Here is a 23913-nt window from a genome sequence, read left to right as displayed (position 1 = left end):
TGCCATCATTATAAATAACATCTGGAACATATGAGTCTATGACTACAATTTTTCAGTATTCAGGCATATTATCTATCTTTCTGTCCATCCATCCATCCACCCACCCACCAATAAACAAATAGTCAATTCAAACCAAATCCTTGATCTACCAGCAGATCAAGACCTAAGCACTTCCCACCCACCACTTTCTGTTTCGTCTTCTAGCATAGATTCGGCCATGGAATGCATCACTTCCGTGTCTAGCAGTAGCAACTAACTCACTGTTTGTGGTCAAGTAGTAGTAGTAATGGCCAACTGGGATGGTTACTGCAATGATGGTAGTGTGATTGAATATTCCTGTACCCAGAAAAAGAAAAAATGCCATAGTCAAAAGCATCATGGCAATGGTTCTAAAGGACTACCTCCTCTAACAGAAACCTGACAAACAGTTGAAATCATTTTCAGAGGCCTTTGTCCAGGTGCCCCTGCCTTTGAAGATTATGCAGGTGGTACCAGGAGAAAGGACATTCCTGACTGTGGAATCCCCTCCCACGGGAAATCCATAAGGCACCTACTGGACACAGCTGACCAGAAGGTAGATCAGGATCTCTTGGGCCTACCTCTAGTTGATTTGCAGTAGACTGGCATTTCTGATTCCTAATTGTTTAATAATTAGCAACAGTGAAAATATCCCCACCAAAATTAGGCTGTTGAAGCTAAGAAAACTTGTGGGTGAAGGGAGGACTTTTTTGTGCAAAAGGGCTGTGAGTTTACTTCTGATACTGAAAACAAATTCCTGAGCTGAGCATGTGTTCAGAGGTGCTTGTTCCTCAGTAGTGATGACACTGGGTTTGCCAATTCCTTAAGTTTTCCCATTCTTGCAAAACTCCACTTAGCAAAGTGAGCTAAAAAATGTCTGTAGAATACATATAAAATGTAAGATAAGTAGCAATATCAAATGATATTAATTTTCAGGATTTAAATGCCTCAGCCCTAATGCCATGTGCTCTTAAAAAACAAATCAACAACATTCAAATTCACTAAAATGTGCTAATTAAGATATATCTGGAATATCAGGTTGTTTTTTCTTTATATTTTTGTTGGCAGTTACTCATACATAATGTGCATATGTTACATATTCTAAAATTATATTTTTTTTCTCTCTGTGAGGTCAACCATCCAAGCCTTGTGAAAGCTTTTCAAGAAATATTTTAAAGGGAAAGTGGTATTGCAGTGAGATCAAACACATCCACTGGTTGTTCATAGTCTTGGCAATTGTATCTGGGCTGGGGTTATACTTCTCTCCAGAGAATAATATATTCTATTGTGTGTTGTATTCCAGCTTTGGTTGCTGGAATTTTGATGTAAAAAAACTACTCCAGCAATTTAAGATAAATCACTTAGGCTGCAATCCTGTTCCCAGTTTCCTGGTAATAGACCCCATTGAACTCAATGGGATTTAAGTTTGAATAGACATGTCTAGGATTGCACTGTAAATATCAGTCTGATCACAGTAAAGAGAATACTGTTGGTTGTCAGGGCATTGATCTGTTTTCCCACTACAACTGATGAAGACACAACAATTTTGGATTGTTTGGTGATAATCTATCACGCTTAGCAACAGATGAGCAGGGAAATATTGTTCCATTGATTTTTACAAGTAGCATTTCTGCTGCAGAAGAAACATATATTATATATCACCAGAACTGAGCCAAGATTACTTGATGGGATTAGGAATACACAAAACCTGTCCCTTTATTTTAGAACTGAGCCAAAATTTCTCAGAAAATAATTTTGTGATAAATATTCTAAGTATTTTATTTTGGGGGCTCTCCCAGAACTACTGGAAAATTTCAGCCCCCCCCCCCCAATATTTAGCAAAATGATCCCCATCCTATTTTGGTAGGGTGGAGATTTTGAGGCACAACTGATGCTTAAGATTTTTAAAATTTTGTTGAAGGAAACACTGGATTTGCCCCACACTCTCCCTCTCTTAGCCCATTCTTGTTTGATCCATCAGTATGAACTAACGATAAAGTTTCACTGAGAACTGATGCATAATTCTTCAGAAGAGAAATTTCTTTTTTTCACACACCCCCTCCCAACTTTTTGCTTCTTCCTTGGACAGTATTCAGGAAAAAAAATCCCCCTCCCATTTTGCTTTGCCTTCCTGTGCTCTCAGATACCCACAGAAAGTCTGCGGAATGTCTTGGATATCCTTGTTTTTCCACACAGTTTCTGTGCTTGTGGTTATTCTTGTTTTTTCGACTGAATAAAGCATTTGCACAAACTGATACACATTATAGCAGTGGGCCAGTACAAATGCATGCACAGCATTGCTGGTTATGCCAAAATGTCTATTCCATTCTTACACCCTGTCTGATGCATGAGCACATGTACGATTTGAGAAGGAGACAACAGTAAAGTTGGATCTGCAAGTGCATGGGCATAGGCTATTCTGGGAGCCAGCTACAGCCCTAAAAATATTACTGTTTAGATCCTTTATATGCAGGCCCATAACCAGCCAGTTATACGAGACATGTATTGGGAATGCACTGGCTCCCACTATCCATGGACTCAATGTCCCTGGTTATCATGGTGCTTTGTCCCTCCTATCAGCTGTCTCTCCCCTACCTATGCTTAAGGAACTCTGGAGGTGGTAATTCTTGACAGAGCATGTCACATTTGGAAGCATACATTTCTTTGAAACTACAAGTCCAAGTTTAACTGGACAAGCACTTTTTCTCCGGGCCAGCAAGTGACTACATAGAATGTTGCTTCTTCTGCTCTGTTTCTGATTGACTCCAGCTAATCTCACAAGAGCTGGGCAACAAGTAAAGGAATATAGGTTCCCATAAAAACCCTCAAACATGACCTACAATTTAGTCTCCCCCCCCCCACACACACACCCATGCTAATGGGATTGCAGCCCGTCCCCAGATCTCCAGGGTAAAGTGTATCTTTCCTCCAAGCTTGGGTCTTTGTCCACTTGTAGACTCAATAGAGAAAAATGGTCCTTGAGATAGAACAAAGCAGCTCCCAGATGTTACCGCATTTCACAGCAGCAGAAGCAACTCACCATTTGCCTTTCTTCCACCATGACTCTATTTTTTTTTATTTATTTAAAATATTTCTTGGCTGCCTTCTAGGGCAGAAGCCCTCCCAAGGTGGTGTATGCCACCATTTGGGGAGCTGTCATGACAGAGCTCCCCTGCACACACACCTTACTTATCCTACCAGGGTCATTACATTAGTGCAGTAGGACACTATCACCAAGTTCAGCCCTGCTTGCCACCCTAACAGCTAATGTGACACCTAAACATTAATGTGTCAAGAACTGTCAAGACTAGAACTGGAAACCTGTGGGCTTCTGTCTTATGCAGTGAGCCACTAGTACTCTGGGCTGGGCGCTTCCTGGGTTGTGAAGGATTCTGAGCCATAAGCTGCTCCACACAGCCAGCCATTGGCTCCGAAAGAACTGGAAGAACTATAAAGCCTCCTAGACCAGGCTATGGGCTTCTTCACATCGAGCTTTTATCCTGCTGTTGAGATTGGCTCTTCATGGAAATGTGTGGGTCCTTTAGATGACATCATGAACCTTCAGGGCGTCTCCCGCACTAAATTACCTTTATTCCATTTGTAAAAAGATTGGAGATAATGAGCTATCAAATTACAGTGCTTGAGTTTCACTTGAGTTCCCTTGTGAAAAGAGGAAACCCCTGCAATAACAAGAGGTAGACCACAGTGCCATCTAGTGGCTGTATAATGAAATATATGGAAGACTCAGATCAGGGGGGAAAGGAGGGGGAAAGGGACCATGTGTAGAGGGAGTCCGTTGTGATCCTGCATTTAAAACGGAAGCAGAAAGCCCCATTTTAAATAATTGCAGAAGTACACCCAAGCTGCGAGCCTGAATCTTCAGGGGGAGTGTAACCCCATCCAGCACAAGCGGAATCCCTATTCCCTGATCTACCTTTCAGCTGACCAGGAGCACCTCTGTCTTGTCTGGATTAAGCTTCAATTTGTTTGAAGCCTCTTTAGAAACTATTTTGGACAGAGCAACCATCGGAACATCTTTTCATTAGGCATTTAAAAGAAAAGATGGTTTTTCAATGTTTCATTTTGAAGTTCAAGTTCCTTTATATTGATAAGAACAAACTGGGTTTAAAACAATTGCTGAAGACAGATGAAAAAAGCTAGCATAAAAGAAGTACTTAAACCTTGGCTGTATAGGCCAGCTGAAAAGAAAGCGCACAAGGGAGAGAGGGACACTAGTAAGTTGAATATACTCCCTATCTAGCTACAGTGGTGAGGTAACATTTTGTTAAAAAAGAAAATATATCAAAAGCCCAGTTTTTCTACCTCTCTTGTGAAGCTCTGACAAATAATATGAGAAAGAGGATCATGCTTCTCACTTAAAGACTCAAGGCAAAGTTCATATCCATCAGAGATAAGAGTACTACCCAAAAGATTTCCTCCCCAACCGAACTTCAAACTGTAAATGTAAAACCAACTCTTACTTAACCTCAATTGCCTTACAGAGCTATAGACTGACTAACTGAAATTTTATAGTGGTGAGGAGACAAAAACAAGACTTTTTGCTTCCATTTCTGGCAGCGGTTAAAGAGGCCAGAAAGTTAAGGAGTCATCACCAGGCGGGTGGGGCTGCAACATCCTCTGGCCCAGTTCTTATGTCACAACAAATAAGGGTTTTTTTTTAATTTTTTAAACCTGGGTTCCAACACTGGCTTGTCTCTCCCCTTGACGAGCCAGAAATTATTCTTGCTTCACACATCAAACTAAAACAACCCATGGATGCAGCACCCCTGGGTTGTTTAGCCACTCCTGCTTACAACAGGGAGTGATAGGACAGCATACACTAGCATGCTGCCACATTCACGACAACCCATGGTTTAAAGCAGAGCTATGTAAATGACCTCTTTAATTTCTCAACCCTATTTGTGGGCAGAGAAATGTGTGTGTGGGGGGACAATTCTACCAAACTTCTCCACGGGAAGAGAAACTTTCCCATGGTTTCTGACAAGTAGGGCTCACCATTGGCAGGGGTTGTTGCACAGCTTCTTTCTTTTTTTCCTAAGGGGTTTTGGTTCCTTGCACTGCAACAGCCTCAACTGTGCTGAAAGCATGACCCCCATTTTGCTTCCTCCACAAGGCAGGTGTGAGGGTGGGGGCTGTGTTGTGTCTAGCTTCAGGGAAGTGGTGGAGCTAGTGCTGAGCCAAAATCTGGCTTCTAATGTCCAGAAAGTTTTCTTAGAGTGCAATCCTATACAAGTTTAGACAGAAAAAGGTCCTATAATCCCAGCATGTCCCAGCCAGCATGGCTTGCTGGAGGAATCATGGGAGTTGTAGGGCTTTTTTTGCTGTCTAAACATGCATAGGATTGTGCGCTTACTCCATGAAAGAGGCCTCCATTTTTCTACCTCATTCTCAGGGTGTTCAGAATTTATTTTTGTGGTGACTTTGAGTTTACCTAATCACTGCAAGGTGGCCAAGGGTGCTGTGTTGTTGTTGTTTTTCTATTACACATCTCTCATTGCTCTGCACCCTCCCTGGCAGCCTGCACTTCCTGAGCTGAAAAAGCCATATGGGAGGAATTACCTTATGATTTCTCCTAGGCTTTAACTGAAGTGCAGGAAGCCGAGGAAGCTCCAGGCTGTCAGAGAGATGATTGCACAAAGACAGGACTCTTGCCACCTCATAAGTAAAGTAAGCACAAGAAACCCAAACACAATGCATGACAATCTCTCTGAAATTTTCTTCTCCTTTGAATTTCTTTTCAAAAGCCGTTTATTTTCTATCAAATTGTATGACAATGGTCAGAAAAAAATACCGAAGACATTTTCAACACAACGCTAGTGTAAAGAACCCTTGATGGTTGTTCTGTGCAGACTGGGACATTTTCTTTCCAATGTTTTGCACAAGATCCCATGCATAGGAATAAACAAAGGATGCAAAGGACTACAGTTTTAATGTAAGCAAGGTAGAAATAGTGGAAGCCTGGTTCTGTTATGCATATCTAGTACCTACATATGCCAATTTAAGAATCAGAATCAGTGAGCTGGCCAGAAAGATATGTCTTAAGAATGAAGCATGGGAAAGGATTTTCCTATGTGAATATGCCTTATTTGGGGACATAGTATTAGCTATATCCCAATGGTGGTATGAAAAGCCTTACTTTATTTGATAATGTAATTTTTGTCCTAGAAGAGACAAAAACGGCCTGATCATTGCATTCAGGAAAGAACGCTTCTTAGAAAGACAACCTAGGCTGTGCTTGTGGTTTATGCTATTTGCAGGTCAATGAATGCCAGACATTTGTCCAGGGGGAAGGGAATGAATAACTTAACTATAATATTTTCTTTTTCAGATGTGTGTCATTTTTCTCCAATATATATATATATATATAAAAAGCATTTCCCCCATAATTATCTTTGCTTGATTACGCTTGAAGGGCTCTGCCTTAAATTTGCTTTGTATATGTAATCTGCTTATCACAGTTTGATTGAGCAAGTGGTGCCATGTGGCTGTCTTGTTCAAATTAAGACATTCTTCTGACGAATTTGCAGATTAGGAAACTTTCCAGGCACACATGAAGAAAAAAATACAGCGTGTTTATCACCAGGGACAGGGAAGGCAGAATAAATTACAGGTATTGCATTTTTTGAAGTGTATATAAAAGGGCATGGCAGCAGTGAGTCCATAAATTAAAGCTCCCTTTCTCGTCAGAGAACACGTCTCTCCATTACCTCATATTGACTCATTTAATCTCTTCTGACCTTTGCCCGTCAAAGATGCTTCCCAAAGGGTGCAATTCTATGGATGTTTAGATGGAAAAAAGTCCTAAAACTCCCAGCATTCCCCAGGTAGGAACTTTTAAGGCCCAATTCTAAAACTTGCTGTGCCATTCAGCATTTAAGATTCGATATGCTAGCCCTGATCCAGAGGCATCAAGACAGCACGGGAGCCCCTTGGCTTTAACGTCAGCAACATCCCATGCCAAATCCAAAAGTGCTTTCAAAATTCCTGCTAGAGGCCTGTCAGAAAGCTGATCCATTCTGCTCATTCAGAATAATGATAATCATATGCTCCATTCTTTTCAGGATTGTACAGTTTCAGGTAACTGTTTCAGGGCAAAGCTAAGGCCGTCAGAGGAAGAGTAAGCAGCAGCCAGGCATCCACCATCATACCTGAATACAGCTCCAGTTAAGGGCCTCCTCCCTCCAGCTATAAACTGACAGTACTGAAGCCATCAGAAGGAAGAGAAATAGGGATGGATGAATCTGGCAAGTTCAGTGCCCCTCAGTCCCTCATTTTTCCAACATTAAATTCATTCTGTCTAGTTTCCACATCAGAGTGCAATTTAAAAACCAATCAAAAACAACCCTCTGCATGAAAATTTGTAATATTTTTGTTCACATCTCCTAATATACACATTTTTGTATGTACCTTTCCAAATATATGCATTTTCCCAAGTGATTTCCAGTAATAAAAGACATTTTTGTGTGCTCTTTCCCCTAATATACCCATCTTCTGCACATTTTCCCAATTATACACGTTTTCCTGCTCATTTCTTGTTTTGCGAACTGCGTTGCAGAATTCAGAAAAGTGTGAATGTTGTGGTATAACTACGTTCCACTTTGTGTGCAGGTTCAGGAAGTGTGAATTTGGTAAGTTTGCATTAAAAGTGCATCGATCCAGCTCCATGACTTACTGAACCTTGTTACTGAGAATTGAACATGTTACCTTTTATATGTAGCATGCAGCAGGATCAAAAGGTTAAAGGCCCTTTATCGCCCCATTAGCGTCCAAATTTGGGTTGTATGCCTGCACTTTACATATTCTATATATCAAAGGCCCTGATAATTGCTCCGATTTCTGGTAGAGTTATGTACTTTATAACACTGTTTGGAATAGTGCTAAGATTTTGCTGCTGTTGATGATGATTTTATATTGGTTGCTGTAAAGCTGCTTTGAGTCCCAGGCCAGATCTACACCTTGTGTCATATCATTTCTATCCCATCATGGTAACACTATATCTCTCTTGCGCATTTATACCTCATAGGACACACAATGACATTTGTTGCGGTATTTTGGATAATGTGGAATAAAAAGCAGGAAATAACACGACGATAGCGGTATATCAAATGTGTAATGTACCCCAACAGTTATCAGTGCACTTCAATACCGCTATAAAGCAGTAGTGTAGATCCAACCCCAATCTAAACCCTCCAATTTGCATGATTTCATTTGTAGGTAGATCATTGGTAGGTGGTAAGACCCCTTTGCCTTTAACAGCACAGGGGAAAGACAATTAGAAATCCAGCCAGTGTTGCTTTTCCAATCTTGTAGATCCGTGGTGGGGAATGTGTGCCCCCCACCACATGTTATTGGACTATAACTCCTATCATCCGTGAACATTGGACATGCTGACCAGGACTGATGGAAATTGGAGTCTAATCACATCTGGAGAACCACATGTTCCCCATCATTGCTGTAGATGCAGTGATGTGAAAAAGCTTCATCTGATGGCTTTGCACCTACATGGTAAAAAAATAAATAAAATAAAAATGCACTGCAGCAAAACTATGCACTGCAGCAACTGCTTGCTGAAAAAGGTGGCATTGTCAGGATTTATGGTGAGCATAACGTTGATCTATTCTGCAACACTTAGGGTGCAATCCTATGCAGGTTTAGACAGAAAACAATCGTACAACTCCCAGCATTCCCCAGCCAGCTATGCTGGGAGTTGTAGGGCTTCTTTTAATGTCTAAACCTGCATAGGATTGCGTCCTTACTGAGTATTCTGTTAAACAGATGTACAGGTAGAGATTAGCATCACAAGCTAATGCAGTTTTGAAAATCAGGAAAGTTTACTTTTCAGAGCTGACTACTGCTCTACACTTTTTTCTTCTTGCTGTGTTACTCTTAATTGCTTCCCTACATGTAACAGTTAAGTGTAGATTTTGGTTCCATTTCTTTCCTATCATTACAGTGGGATAGTTTGTCACTGGACGCAGCTTGCATTATGCGTTGATCCCAGAAAAGACATCTCCGATTAGAAATAGCAAAAGTCACAGCAGTGCATATTTTAACTGAGAACGTTGGAAATCTTTTCGGCAAGAATATAGAAAAAAGCCAAATTAGCCCCCAAAGTACTGTTGACAAAGTCCCCGACACCACACGTGGCTCTTCTTGAAACAGAGTATAATGCATTACCCTCCATAAAAGTGAGACAGGACCATTTCTCATGCTCAGAGTTCTCCTACTGAAATTTCTCAAAACTGTTGAGACAAAAAGCCTTACTCTTAAAAAAGACCATGAACAGGTCATAACCATCACTAACAGTGACATACTTTACGCTCAGTAAGCCTCAGTGAAGATAACACAGCCAAATACACAAGGTTGGTACATGTACATGATAACAATCTCTTGCCAAAATTTTGGCTCAAAATTAGGGCAGACATAATGAAAATGTGATATGGTGTCTCGGTGGTACTAGAACCATAGAAACCCTGAAACTACAACAGCAGGCTGCCACACATCTGAGATTTAAATTAGGTCTAATGTAAATATAAAAATGCACACAGATTCAAAGTCCAGTTATGCAACATCATTTATATCTTGAAAGGCCAGTATTTTGGAAAACAGCTATAACAAATCTGTCAGCATATGATGGGCCATTTATGTCAATTGTTTTATCAGGTCCGGTATCTTAGTGTAACTGGGTTTTTTTTAAGCTGTTTTACATTGTTTTTACATTTTGTATGCTATAGCTTTTATATTATGTTTTTATTATCTTGTATCGGTGGCATGTAATTTTTGTGAACAGCCTAGAGACCTTTGGCTATTGGGCGGAATAGAAATGAAATCATCATCATCGTCATCATCATCATCTCTTAACTGTATTGGTTTTTAATTGTAATTGAAAAGATAGAAATAAATGGCACAGCAAGTGCACTTTGTCATTAAGACGGGGGGGGGGGTTGCTTCACAACATATGCTTGCTAATTTTATCTGAAACTCTGCCAACTTTCTGTTTACACTGCTATTGAGGTCGAGCACTCTGTATGTGTAAACATTGTAACTACCTATTTTGCCTTGATTTTTACTTTATTAGCAGTACTGGTCTCCAAGGAACCCTAAATGGCAGCAGTCAGTGATGCTTAACTATAGTGGATCTCCATGGGATTAAAACAGACAGATGCCACTGAACATATATGCCAGTGATCAGGAGAAAACAGTGCTGCTACTTAAGATGAAGTCACTTAAATCCCACATGAATTTGCTTCAGAGAGACTATGCAAATACTAGACTTCTGGAGGAAAATATCGACTTGTTTGACCCTTAATTCTTCCATTTTATCATATCACATTAGGCCAGAAGTATTTGCCCAGTGGCTATTATGATAGTGCCATTTGAATGCTCTGTTTGTTTTCAGATAATTGCAGGTACATACAGCAAGTAATTGAAGGACAAAGTCTAATAATTCAGTTCATATTATATTCTAGCTAACACCCTATTTATTGCAAACACCAAGGCCCATCACTCTGCTACTGATCATATAAGAGAGAATAATGTGTAGGGTTGCATATTATCATGACATTTCATGTGCTAGTTCCAATGGCTTAAAAACAAACCCAATTTTTCCATGAACTTTTCTAGTAAATATCTTTCTTTACTGCTCTTAGGGTGCAATCTTAATACCCATTTCCCTGAGACTAAGTCCCATTGAACTCAGTTAACATTACTTCTGTGTAGAAGTAACAAAGTGTGGGATTGCATTGTTATAGAATGTGAGTTTGAGCCACTTTTCAAATATGCTCATAACAATTAAGGAGTACAAAGGGCTTTGGGAATGCCCCCAAAGGTAGAATAGTTTGTCTGATTGCAAGGGCTAAAAATGAGTTGGGGGCGGTAATATCCCTGTGTACACAGTAGGGCTGTGCACCGCTTGGGCATGAAGCCTGAGCTCCATGTCAAAGTGGGGTGCTTCAGGCCCTTCGGGCTGCCTCCAAGGTGAGGCGGAGCAGGCATGAAGTGGCCCGAAGCGAATCAAGTTGCTCCGAAGTGCTTCAGTGTGCTTCAGCACAATCTGGAAATTCAGCTGCCACACCACTGCCACTCCTGCCGCCCAGCCCCCAGCTCCTTACCTGGGATCCCATGGATGCGCCCTGGCAACCATCTTGTTGTTCCGGAGGAGGGGAGCCATTTTTAAAATGGTGACTCTTTGTATTTCTGGAAATACAGGGAGTTGCCATGTTAAAAATGGCTCTCCCCATCTCCAGAACAACAAGGCAGCTGCTGGCATGCATCCAGGGGGCCTAGGAGCTGGAGGCATCAGTTGCTCCTTTGGTGGCAGCAGCAGCAGCTCCCCTGGCCGTGGCTCCCCTCGCGGCAGTGCCCCCCCATAGAACAAGCCTAAGGGCCTAGGTGAGGAGCTGGGGGCTGGGCAGCATGTTGTGGGGGCAAAGCAGGATTTGGATGTCCGAATCCTGCTTTGTTCATAGGCCGAGGCGAGTCAAGGCCCCCCAGAAGCAGCCCAAGCTGAATTGGGCCTGCCTCAGGAGCCCTGAAGCGGCCTCCGGGTTGGATAGGGGGGTCCATGCACAGCCCTATACACAGGCTCCCCTTTAGGCTTGTGCATGTTCAGTATGAAGGTCTGGAGAGGGTTTCTAAGTGCATCCAGAGACTGCATGCAGAAGGACTTTGTGGCCAGGGCCAGTGGATGCTCCTTCATATACTTTTAGCCCTTTTGCATTAGGTGTCTGAACAGGGCTTGAGTCTTGTCTACCAGAGTGGCTACCAGGAAGTAGGGATGGTGGAGAATTCCGCCATGGACTCCAACGAGGCAGGATTCTTTAGAATCCAACCCCCCGGAGTCTGTGGTGGAACAGACCAACCCCCATCTGCCACCCTGTGAAGTTTGCCCAGATGGACCCTACCTGCTGCCGGCCAGGTCTGGGTCTGTCCGCTGAGTCCGCAGCTGTCCGCTGCCGGTCTGTGGATGCAAATACGCGTCCGGCGTAGCAGATGCCATTTGCCTCCCTGCTCTTTTCGTGATAGGCTATGTAAATCTTTACGTAGCCTATCAGGAAAAGAGGAGGGACGCAAATGGCGTCTGCTATGCCGCATGCCATTTGCATCCACAGAGCACCAGTGGGCGGAAGTCCGGCTGCAGACGGACCTGGCCGGCGGCTCCGCAGACTTGCTGCGGAGTGGAGCCGGCTGGGGAGGATTTTGGGCAGAGGAATGGATTGCCTCCCCCCCTGTGGACCCCCAGGCAGACTGGTGAGTGGGTTCGTACACCCCTACCAGGAAGAGGGACTTTTCTGCTGGGGCACCCCAGCTGTGGAATGAGCTCCCTAGAGAGGTTTGCCCGGCACCCACGTCGTACTCCTTTTGGCACCACGTGAAGACCTTCTTATTTTCCCAGCATTTTAGCATTCTAGCTCTGCTGTTTTAAATCAGCATTTTAAAATCTCTACATTGCTGCTAGGTTTTATTCTGACTGTGCTTTTATATTGTAGTTTTAAGATTTTATATTTTATATTGTTGTATGATGTACCTTGAGGTTTTCATTTTTGTGAACCTCCCAGAAAGCTTCAGCTATGGAATGATACAGAAATGTAATACATACATACATACATACTATGGGTATGAAATTTCTTCCAAAAGGGTGAAATGCAATAAGAGTCTGTAACCTCTTGTAACTCATCTAACCTTTTATAACTCTACAGTTATATAATGTTTGCTGGGGTTGACCACAGATACTGTGTGCATCATTTGTGGAGGCTTTCCAAGACAAAGGAAATATGTGGACCGTATTCTGGAAGAAACATTATGATTCACAGGGATGTAAGAACTCACCCTAGCTTGGTTTCTCCAGGCACTCGCCAAAGCGTGCCCCCTCTCGCACCCCCCTGGACCCATGCTCGGGCTTCTCACAAGCTAGGCGAGTTTCCCGGGCTCACCACGATCCTATTCGGTGAGCACTCGCCATTTTCGCGCCTTTGATTGCTACATAAAACAGTAAGGTAAAAACATGTGCATATTTAAATATGCGCAGTTTGAAGCTGGGAAAGCTAAATAAGTGCATAATTAGAGGTATAATCCCTCTAATATTGCACTTATTTAGCTTTCCCAGCTCCAAACTGCGCATATTTAAACATGCACATGTTTTTAACTTCCTGTTTCATGTAGCAATCAAAGGCACAAAAATGGCGGGCGCTCACCAAACAGGATTGCGGGGAGTCCTGGAGAGCACAAGCGGGCACAAGCAGGCACAAGTGAGGGGCAAGCAAGGACAGCGTCTCGGCAGGCACAGTCCGGGGGTCACGGGTAGGGGGAGCCTGACGAACTCCCCAACCCATTCGGGCTGCTGTGACATCCCTAATTATGAAATCTGAAACATCAGCCACAGGTTTTTCACAGTGCTGCCACCACTAATAAAAGTGTATGACAAGGTTATAGAAAAGAGATTGCTCATCTAATAAAAAAGGTTAATTCTATTCACTGTTCTGTGTCCTTCAATAGGAGATGTATTTGCATAAAATTAGTTTCTCTACGTCTTCAATAAAATGCTGCTTAGTCAAGGATTTTACTTTCAGACCTTTAGTTCAGTTCAGTACAATTAACCTTGTGCTAAAATAACATCATTAATTTGGCCAGAATAAATGAAATACTGGCTAACATGTTATAATGAGATTTAAGTTTCTCCTCCCCCTCCCCCCAAGTTCAAGAATTATTCTTTGTTACACTCAGTATTAATTCTGGCAACCTTCCAGTAAGAGTGATAAGTGTTATTTAGTATTGATATCTTTATTTCTGAATGGAGAAATCAGACTGGTTTCCTTCTTTAGGTGGGATGTAAGCCCTGTTGCCAAAGGATGACACTGGTGAGACAGCAAGGCCCACTCTACCAGATCAACAGGAACCAACTCCTATTTGGCTGCTCATCTCCCGGAACTGCCTCCCTGAGTGGCCATTTGAAATGGGCATTATAACATTTATGCAACTTGATGGAGAACTGGTACTTGAATTGGCTTGTTTCTCCTGCCTTTCCTCCCACACCTTTTGTACCATGTCTATTAGATGGTAGAACAATTTTAGGTGCTTTAAATTACTACTGCTATTATTCAGTGGCATACTTCCTCAGCTGAAGTTTCCTGTTAGCTTTTATGGCTAGTAGACCTAACCTCCGTGAATTTGTCTCCCTCAGTGGTGTAGTGGTGGCGGGTTGTGCTGGGGCATCGCTCCGGCACTTTTTTTGAAGCCAGCTCCCAGCCAGGTCGCAGTCTGCTAGGGAAGGAGGAGGGAGCAGAGGAAGTGCAGGTGGCTGCCTCTTGGCTGCTGGCCAGACAAAGGGGGCGAGCGAGCAAGGGGGAGCTCTGCAGCCTCCCCTTGTCCCCCCTTCTCCTCTTCAGCTCTTGGCTTCTCCGCCCATCCCTGCTCTGTGCCTGCGTGCCCAGCGCTGCCCTCGTCCCCTGGCCACCCATTCAGGGCTGCTGCTGCTGGCCATGGCAGCAGCAGGAGAGAAGGGGTGGGTGGGGTGCTGCCAGCATTATTTACTTATGGGGCAGGGCAGGTGGCTGGTCTGTGCCAGTTTTTAGGATTTTTCACAAAATCCTATGCAAGTTTGCTCAGAAGTCACTCCCACTATGTTCAATGGCCAACTGGGCTTTCTCCCAGGGAAATGTGCGTAGGACTGCAGCCTTCGCTGCCTTCCCAGGATCTCTGTAAATTTAATTCGAAATAAAGACCCATTGGATCGCACTGTTAATTCTGGAACATTAATTTCTACAGTAAGCAGAATTGCCAAATGCAACCTGCTCTGTCAGCTACACTTTTGGTACAAGGTTGGTGTATCTGGGCAAACAAACCCTGGTGGAGGGGAGGGAAACAGAAGAAAATCAGCTGGGGGGAGAGGAGAAAGAAGGTAGGGGTGTGTGTGTTTCAATCCAGCTGGCTGTGTGGATGTTTCCTTTGCCGGATGGGAGAGATATAATGAAAGAGCTTAGGAAAGGCTAATGGGTAATGTTGGGCACTAAGGGAGTGTGCAAGGGGGCTGCTTAAATGAGAAGGGATCTGTCCATGAGGGCTGGGTTGAGAGGTTGAAGCTTCCATAGAGTATCATATTTTGAAAACCTAAAATGTTTGTGTGTGAGTGAGTGAGTGAGTGAAAAAGATTAACAGCCCTGCATTTTTTCCCCTCAGATATCCAATTGAAATACCACTGCCTTACTCTCAGCTGCACCGGTTTTGGATCCCAGTTGAAGGCTGTGGGCTCATCTACATTGGGTTTGCTAGCACAAAGAAGTCGGTAAAAATTCAATTGCATTAAAACATGATTATTCACACTCACTCTGTCTCCTCATTTCAGTACTTCCTTGAAACCGTAACCTTGACTCATACTGTTCAATAGGAGAGTCTTCAATGCGGTAGAAGTGGGCAGATTATGGAAGGGGAGTAGTCTCTTCTTCCTGGTTCTCCCAATTCCCAGCCCTCTCCTCCTCCTTCCTTGTTCTATGGACCTCAGTATTAACTATTTTGGCACCTGGCCCCATTGGTTTTTTTTTCCTGCCAGCTTAACTCTCCAAAACTTCAATGCTTCGGAGGGACTGCTCCTTCCATGTGCTGTATTCCCCCCCCCCCCATGATATGAAGATCAGAATCTGTACATGTCTGGCTGTATTTTTAGCCATCAGTCTTCCCTATTTTCTGTGTGCGTGTGTGTGCGTGCACGCGTGCGTGTGCGTGCACGCAGTCCTCTTGTGTGTGTGTGTGTGCGTGTGCCTGTGTACGCGGGACCCAGTGAAGCCTCTCTGGAATGAAACTGGACAATATTGCTTCTGCTTTGGGTTACCCTGACCGAGGTGGCCGAGAAGGTGAAGTTCCAGGAATTTCATATCCTTTCATGGGCATTTCAGAAAGATTGTTTGCTGGGAGGTTGCCTGCAGAGAGGAAAAACACCCATTGATAGCATTCTTGCCTTCAATCTAATACACACTTACCTGAGAGTAACTCTCATTGAAATCAGGAGGACTTACTTTTGAGTAGACATGCACAGGCTTAAGCTGTAAATTCCACAAGGTTTCTCCGAGATCTCACTGAACACAGCAATGCTTAGTTCTGAGTAAACACATTGGTTGTAAGCACATTGAGTAAACACATTGGGGAGAAAGAAAAACAAGGATCCATGAAATCAAAAAGGGATTCTCATTATTTCATATGATATTTAAAGGGGAGACCCCCCCCAAACCACCATGTGTGCAGCCACAGCCCCAAAGCAGGGATCTGAGGCAGAGATCCCCACTAATCCTCATGATTTTTACCAGACACATACCCCCAAATAGGGATGTACAAAACTCACTACAGAGTGATTCGCAGTGGGGGGGGGGAGGCGATCCGGTCCTCCCCCCCCCCGGAATCCTGCCCGTCCAGCTCCTCTCTGCGGATTTCCGGCCGCGGACGGGCTGGTGTGGATGCAAATAGCCACCATAGCGGCCGCCATTTGCATCCAGCCAGGCTGCCATGATAGGCTATGTAAGTATTTACGTGGCCTATCATGGCTAACCCCCCCCCCCCAAACCCAGCGTACGCAAATGGCGGTGGCTACATAAATATTTACATAGGCCAGAATGGCGAAAAATAGGGAACGCAAATGGCGGCCACCATAGCCGCCGCCATTTGCGTATGCTAGTTGTTTTTATTGGGGGGGGGGTAAGCCGTGGTAGGCTACGTAAATACTTACGTAGACTATCACAGCTACAAGGACAGCAATGGCGGCCACAGCAGCCCAGCCGCGGCTGGCCAGGAGACCAGCCGCTGGAGCCGCCGGCGCAGCTGCCACTGCCGGAACCGCCGCATCCGCCCCAGGTAAGTTCCGTCCCGGGGGGATTCCGTAGGGGGGCGAGGGGGCAGGAGGTTGTTCTGCCATGGATTCCGGGGGGCTGGATTCTAAAGAATCCAGCCTCACTGGAATCCGTGGCAGAATTCTCTGCTATCCCTACTCCCAAACACCATCATATCACAGAGCACATCTGCCTGCATGAGCTGAACCAGAAAAATCACAGATGCGCCACTCATGGGTACAGCCATGGTGCAAAAGCAGGGATCCAGGCAAGGATCCTCTTGATTTATCACACCATTTGAGGTGAAGCAGCAGATCTAGGCTTCTCAGTGTGCATACTTGGACAAAGATGAGTTCTGTACTTTGATGAAGGCGGGCGAGGGGGGTGTCTCCTTTTTCAGGTGGGAAAGGGGGTCTCTGTCACCTCCAAATCAGAAAGAATCCTTGAAGGGAATTTGCTTTCAATGGGATTTCCCTCCCTCCTTGAAAAGATGCAGGGACAGGCAAATGTGTTAGCAAACAGCATTTGCAAAACATGGACTGGACTAAAGATGCCTAACAAGCCACAAATCAGATACGGAACAGATTAAACACATCTGTAGATCCACTCCTTCTTTTAGCAGTGTAGTAGCATTTGGATGAAAGTGGAGAGTGCAAAAGCTGGTTTGAAACTCAACATTAAAAAAACGAAGATCATGGCATCTGGCCCCATCACTTCCTGGCATATGAAAGGGGAAGAAATGTAAGCAGTGACAGATTTTATTTTCTTGGGCTCCAAGATCCCCGCAGACGGTGACTGTAGCCATGAAATTAAAATATGCCTGCTCCTTGGGAGGAAAGCTATGGCAAACCTAGACAGCATAGTAAGAAGCAGAGACATCACCTTGCCGACAAAGGTCCGTCTAATCAAAGCTATGGTTTTCTCAGTAGTAACGTATGGCTGTGAGAACTGGACTATAAGGAAGGCTGAAGGCCAAAGAATCGATGTTTTCGAACTGTGGTGCTGGAGAAGACTCTTACGAGTTCCCTGGACTGCAAGGAGGTCAAATCAGTCAATCCTAAAGAAAATCAACCCTGACTGCTCATTGGAAGGACAGATGCTGAAGCTCCAATATTTTGGCCACCTAATGCGAAGAGAAAACTCCCTGGAAAAGACCCTGATGCTGGGAAAGATGGAAGGCAAAAGGAGAAGGGGACGGCAGAGGATGAGATGGCTAGATAGCATAACCGATGCAATGAATATGGACTTGAGCACACTCCGGGAGAGAGCGGAGGACAGGAAGGCCTGGCATGCTATGGTCCATGGGGTCACGAAGAGTCGGACACGACTTAACGACTGAACAACAACAAAGCGTTTGGATGACAATGGAGCAAGGAAATATGGATTGAGATCCCAGGACATTTTTTTCCACTGTCAGCTTGACTCTTTGAAACTTTGAAGCTTTGGAGAGACTGCTCCTTCTATGTGCTGTATTTTTGGCATGATATGAAGATCAGAATCTGTACATGGTTGTATTTTAAACTGTCATCTTCCCTTTTTCCTGTGTGCATGCGTGTGTGTGCACGTGTGTCTGTGCAAGCGGGACCCCATGCTGCCTGCCTGGAATGAAGTTAGATTGCCCCTAGACACTCTCGGATTGTTTGAAGATCCGAAGAGAATAAAGTACTATATTAAAAAAATTAGCTCAAAGAGGAGAGAGAAGTATGGGTGAACACACAGGGTAGTGAGCTGTGGATGCTAGAAGCTGCCCAAAGGGCAGATGGAGGCGTTGAGGGCTGTGATTGGTCAGTAGGGAAATATGAGATCAACTGTATAAGGACAGGTTTAGGAGCACACAACACTTATATCCAGTACCCGAAGCAAAACATTGGACCACATGAATGGAAATCTACTTGTATATTACGGTATTTCAAGGAAATGAATATTTGTGGCTCAGAAATGATACAGCGTGAACATCATCTGCACCAAGGGGGGCGGAAACTCTTCGGAAGTGTGACAAACCATGAGTGTAGATTGGGCCTGTATATCTTACAAGGTTGTACAATCTTAGAAGAGGCGTGGCTGTAATGGGGCATGGCCGTGACTGTCACGAAGGGACCCTGCACTTCTGACTTTGCCGCTACTCTACTGGTCTCCCTAATTCCTTTTTAAATCATCTAAGCCAGTGCCACATCCTCACACCTTGTGAGAAGGAATGATGGGAGCAGGAATGATGGTAGCAGAAGAGAAGTTCCCTGCAGGCTGGGACAAGTGTGTGAGCTGCAGTTCTGGACATGTGTATTATTCCTTGTGGCAATGAATACCATACATCCATTATGCATTGCCTTTATTTATTTGTTTATCTATTTACACCTTACAATCATAAAACCAAACAACAAGAACAAAATACAGCAACAAAAGGTATCAAAATAATACAATTTTAAACATTAAAACATTTAAAAATATTAGAAATAGTGAGGAGCCAGAAGTAAAATTAAAAACCAGAGCAACTGATTAAAGATTAAATGTCTGGAAATTCTTGACTTCAATGGAAGATCAAAATTACCCCTAACATAGACTTTGTGAATGCTTAAATAAGTTTTCATTTCAAAATAACTCACAATGACAGCTTATTAGCAATGACAATGCTACATTTCTCCACATGTGCTCCAGTGTGAATGTACACAAGTACATTGTATTTCAAAGAGGTCTACGATAGCAGTTACAAACAGCCTGTGGATTTTGGACATTTTGAACATGAAATACTGTAAGAAATCTTACAGTATTTCTTCAAAAGCAACATGTTGTCAAGGAAACCCTGCTTCTGATGCCTATAATAATTCCTGGCAGTATTCGATACATAACATATTTTCACTGTAAAAACACATCCCCCCCAATCTATATTTCAAAGCAAAACTCAGGTTCAAAATCAATAGTCTAGGTCATCCTTCCTCAACTAGTTGCCCTCTAAATTGGTTGGATGACAATTCCCATCACCATCAGCCAGCATGGCCAATAGCTATACTGTCTGGTGATGATGGGAGTTGTATTCCAGAACATTTGGAGGGTAACCAGTTGGGGAAGGCTGATAAGATTAAATAGGGACTAAGGGCACAATCCTATGCATGCTAAGACAGAAAAAAAAAACTCTCACCATTCCCCAGCTAGCAATACTGGCTGGGGAACGTTGGGAGTTCTAGGACTTTGCATAGGATTGTGCCTTAAGTTAAAAAGAAGTATCCAAGAAGCCTCTGTGCTTTACAAATCAAACATTATGTGGAACTGGAAACCACATGTGTCCAACTATAGCACCCCCCAACTTGGTGCCCTTCAGATGTTTTGGACTATACATCCATTGTCCATGACTGTTGGCCATGCTGGCTGGGGATGATGAGAGTTATAATCTAGAAGTTTCAGAGGGCACCAGGTTGGGGAAGGCTGAACTACTGGAATCTCAAGCTTTTGCAATGGTCAACTGTTAGCCAAAACCAATGGTGGGCTGGATAAGATCATTTGTTTCTCTATTTCAATGACATTAAATATGAGCATCTCCTTCTTCCTGCCCATTAGCTACACAGTTCCTGTTTAGAGTGCCTCCCACCACAACCACAAGTTGAGAGCAACAGAACATGACTTTCTCTCTCATAGCAGTGATATTGTGGAACTGATGGCTAATGATATCCAAACTTCATAAGTGGAAGTTCATCCCCCCCCCTTTTAGGCTATGTAATGGAGGGAGCAATCCTATGGCCTCTAGACAGTGGCTAGACAGCCATAGGATATCTTGTTTTCTGGGAACCGACCCCACGCTCCGAGGTCGGTTCCTGGAGAACCGACCTCCCCCCACTTCTGCACTGCCTTGGAGGCAGCGTGGAACAGCCCTGTCCTCTGCGCTTGCGAGCGGAGTCCTGAGTGGCTGGAAAGGGGCATGTCTGGAGACGTTCCGGGGCAGGGAGGGACGTACAGCAATGTGTCATACAGCAGCCTCCTTCCCTGCTCAGCTCTCCCATGGCTAGAAAGCCGCAATTGGCTGTCTAGCCAAAAATGCTGGGCAGAAGGAGCATGGACGGAATGATCCCCTCCGTGCTTCTCTTGCCCTGCATTGGATGGGCAGTCACCTCTGGGTTTGTAGGTGGCCACCTATCTGGCTAGGATTGCTCCCTCCGCAGTGTGTGCGTATGTGTATGGGGGGGGCGGCGTGCTACCTGAAAGGACATCGATTCCAAAGCATAAAGTAATTTGCATTAGTTTACTTCCATGTTCAAAACGAATGAGCAATAAGGGTTTGTTGTGTCCATTTTGATGTACTAATCTAATTTCCATTCCCAAAGATTCTGAGAGCAGGAGTAGGAACTTTTTTTAAATAAGCGATGGAACTAGGAAGGTTCCCAGACTCTCTTGGGCAGAATCTTGGGCTTAAGTATTTGCTTCTGCGAAACACTATTGTCTGGCATAATCTGATGAAAACAATTAAGTATACTCGCAAGGACAGCTAATCCTGTGGTCAAATATGACAGTTTTCCTAAGTTTGATTCCTTTTGCTGGTGCATTGCAGTGAAGTTCTAAGCATTTTTACAGAACTACAGCCATCTCTTCGCATGACCTTCCTTTTCTCTCCCACAAAGAAGTTCACTAAACATAATGAAGTGGATGGACAAGGCTAATGATAGCACTGTACCAGCCACAAGTGGGAAAAGGAACAGACTTCATAACGGCCATTTTTGGAGGCCCTTATCTTATTGTTGTTCAGTCGTTAAGTTGTGTCCGACTCTTCGTGACCCCATGGACCATAGCACGCCAGGCCTTCCTGTCCTCTGATCTCTCCCGGAGTGTGCTCAAGTCCATATTCATTGCATCGGTGATGCTATCTAGCCATCTCATCCTCTGCCGTCCCCTTCTCCTTTTGCCTTCAATCTTTCCCAGCATCAGTGTCTTTTCCAGTGACGTTTCTCTTCACATTAGGTGGCCAAAATATTTGAGCTTCAGCTTCAAGGCCCTTATCTAGGTGCCCCCTAATCTAAGGTGAAGTGATCAGCAATCGGAAAGAAGCCTATAATGGCATTCCATCCAGCAAGCTCACCTGGCACAGACTTTGATGGCTTTTCAGCAGCAGGCAAAGACATTTTTATTTTCCTAGACTTCTCATTTTAATTTGTGATTGAATTGTTTGCGCTGCTGTTTTTTCCTGCCATTTCTTGTTTCTGTTTCATTTTCTGTGCTAGTGTGTGTGTTGTGTTTTTTACTATGCTGTGAGTTGCCCTGGATGTCTATTACAGTGAAGGGCAGGATACAAATCTCTAAGATAGACAGACCTGGCACTGGAGTTCTGTGAATATGAATATGCAATGCAGCTGTAATAATTTTATAAAGGGAAGGAAAATGGACCAGAGGGGGAAATAAGCAAGACAGACAAAGATACTGTTGCATCTTGAAAAATGAACACTACACAAACACACAGTTATCACAGGATACTGTAATGAGAGAAAATAAAAGAGTCAATAGATTTTATGGTAGGTTGACATTCTACAAATGATGCTCCAGGAAAAACCTGTATGACACAGATAACTACAGATTAAACCTTTTTCCTTCCCTGAAAACACCATCTGTTTTTTGTGTTCCCTTCTCCACATGAGGCATCAAGTCCTCTTACTAATGATGCTTACTAAAAATGTTTGCAAATCCAGTCACTGAATGTGAAAACAATATTAATCTAAACAAACTAATCTAAGATATTAAATGCCAGGCATCGAATTAAACAGAATGGGCCTAGTTTTTCTAAGCCATTCTAGGACGAAAGTGAAGGTCCTACCCAAAAGTTTGCTACAGTGATTCCAAAACTATCTCCACCCTAATTCAGAATTGGACTTGGTAAGTGAAGCTATTCTTTCACTCCACAAAAACAAAATCAGAATGTAGGAACATAGGAAGTCAGCCTTGTATTGTTGACACTAACTGAGAGTGGCTCTCCAGGCCTTCAGGTAGGACTTTTCCCAGTCCTACCTGGAGATGTTGGGGAGTGAACTTGGGGCCTTCTGCATGCCAAGCAAGTGTTCTGTCACTGAGCCATGGCCCGTCCCACCCGAGAAAATTATCTCTGTTTTTCTCTAGCCCAGTTCTGAATTCAGAAACCCCATTGTGTTCCCAATTATGTGGGAGCAAGATAGGATTTCTGCTCACATGGAGTGGCTCAAAGGCAGCAGTGATGGTGGTGGGAAGGTCTCTTTCTGGAGGCCTCTGCCTCCCTCCTTTGCTCTCTCCATCCTGTAACACAGACACACAACAGCCTAAGGATTGATCAGACCATATACTCAGGAACAGGAATCCAGACCACAAAAGGGAAAAGACAGAACTGAATTTTATTTAACAATACAACAACTAGGGATGTACGAAAGTCACTTTTTCGCGGATTGATTTGCGGTGGGGGGAGGTGCTCCATCCCTCACCTCGGAATCTTCGATGGGGGGGAAGTGACCCAGTCCTCCCCCCCAGAATCCTGCCTGGCCGGCTCTGCTCCGGAGTTCTGGCCGCAGACTGGCTGCTGCAGACGCAAATGGCGGCCGCCATAGTGGCCGCCATTTGCGTCCAGCCAGGCTGCTGTGATAGGCTACGTAAGTATTTACGTAGCCTATCACAGCAGACAAAAACAACAACAACAAAAAACAGCGTACACAAATGGCAGCAGCTACAGCGGCTGCCATTTGCGTTCCCTATTTCCATTTTAGGCTATTACGGTGAAAAAAAAGGAACGTAAATAGTGTCCACTAGGCTATTTGCGTTCCCCTTTTCTTTCGCCATATGGTGCCGCGGCTGCAGCCGCCATTTGCATTCTGGTCTTTGCCGTGATAGGCTACATAAGTATTTACATAGCCTATCACGGCAAGCCAAGAAAAAACTAAAACAAAACGGCGTATGCAAATGGCGGCGGCTATGGCGGCCGCCATTTGCATTCCCTATTTTTCGCCGTTTTATCCTATGTAAATAGTAATATTTATGTAGGCAATTACAGCGAAAAAAAAAGGGAACTGCAAATAGCGTAGTGGGCGCTATTTGCGTTCTTTTTCCCCCCACCGTTTTATCCTACATA

At 43.9% G+C, this 23913-nt stretch overlaps 1 pseudogene; it reads right to left on the bottom strand.

The window, feature by feature from the left end:
* Nucleotides 1-23913, bottom strand: part of LOC146339844 (uncharacterized) — a 64000-nt pseudogene that overhangs the window by 36023 nt on the left and 4064 nt on the right.

Source organism: Heloderma suspectum, chromosome 7 (assembly GCF_057233095.1).
Source record: "Heloderma suspectum isolate Gila_16-S chromosome 7, 16-S_ref, whole genome shotgun sequence".
NCBI lineage: Eukaryota > Metazoa > Chordata > Lepidosauria > Squamata > Helodermatidae > Heloderma > Heloderma suspectum.
This window is presented reverse-complemented; position numbering and strand designations above follow the sequence as displayed.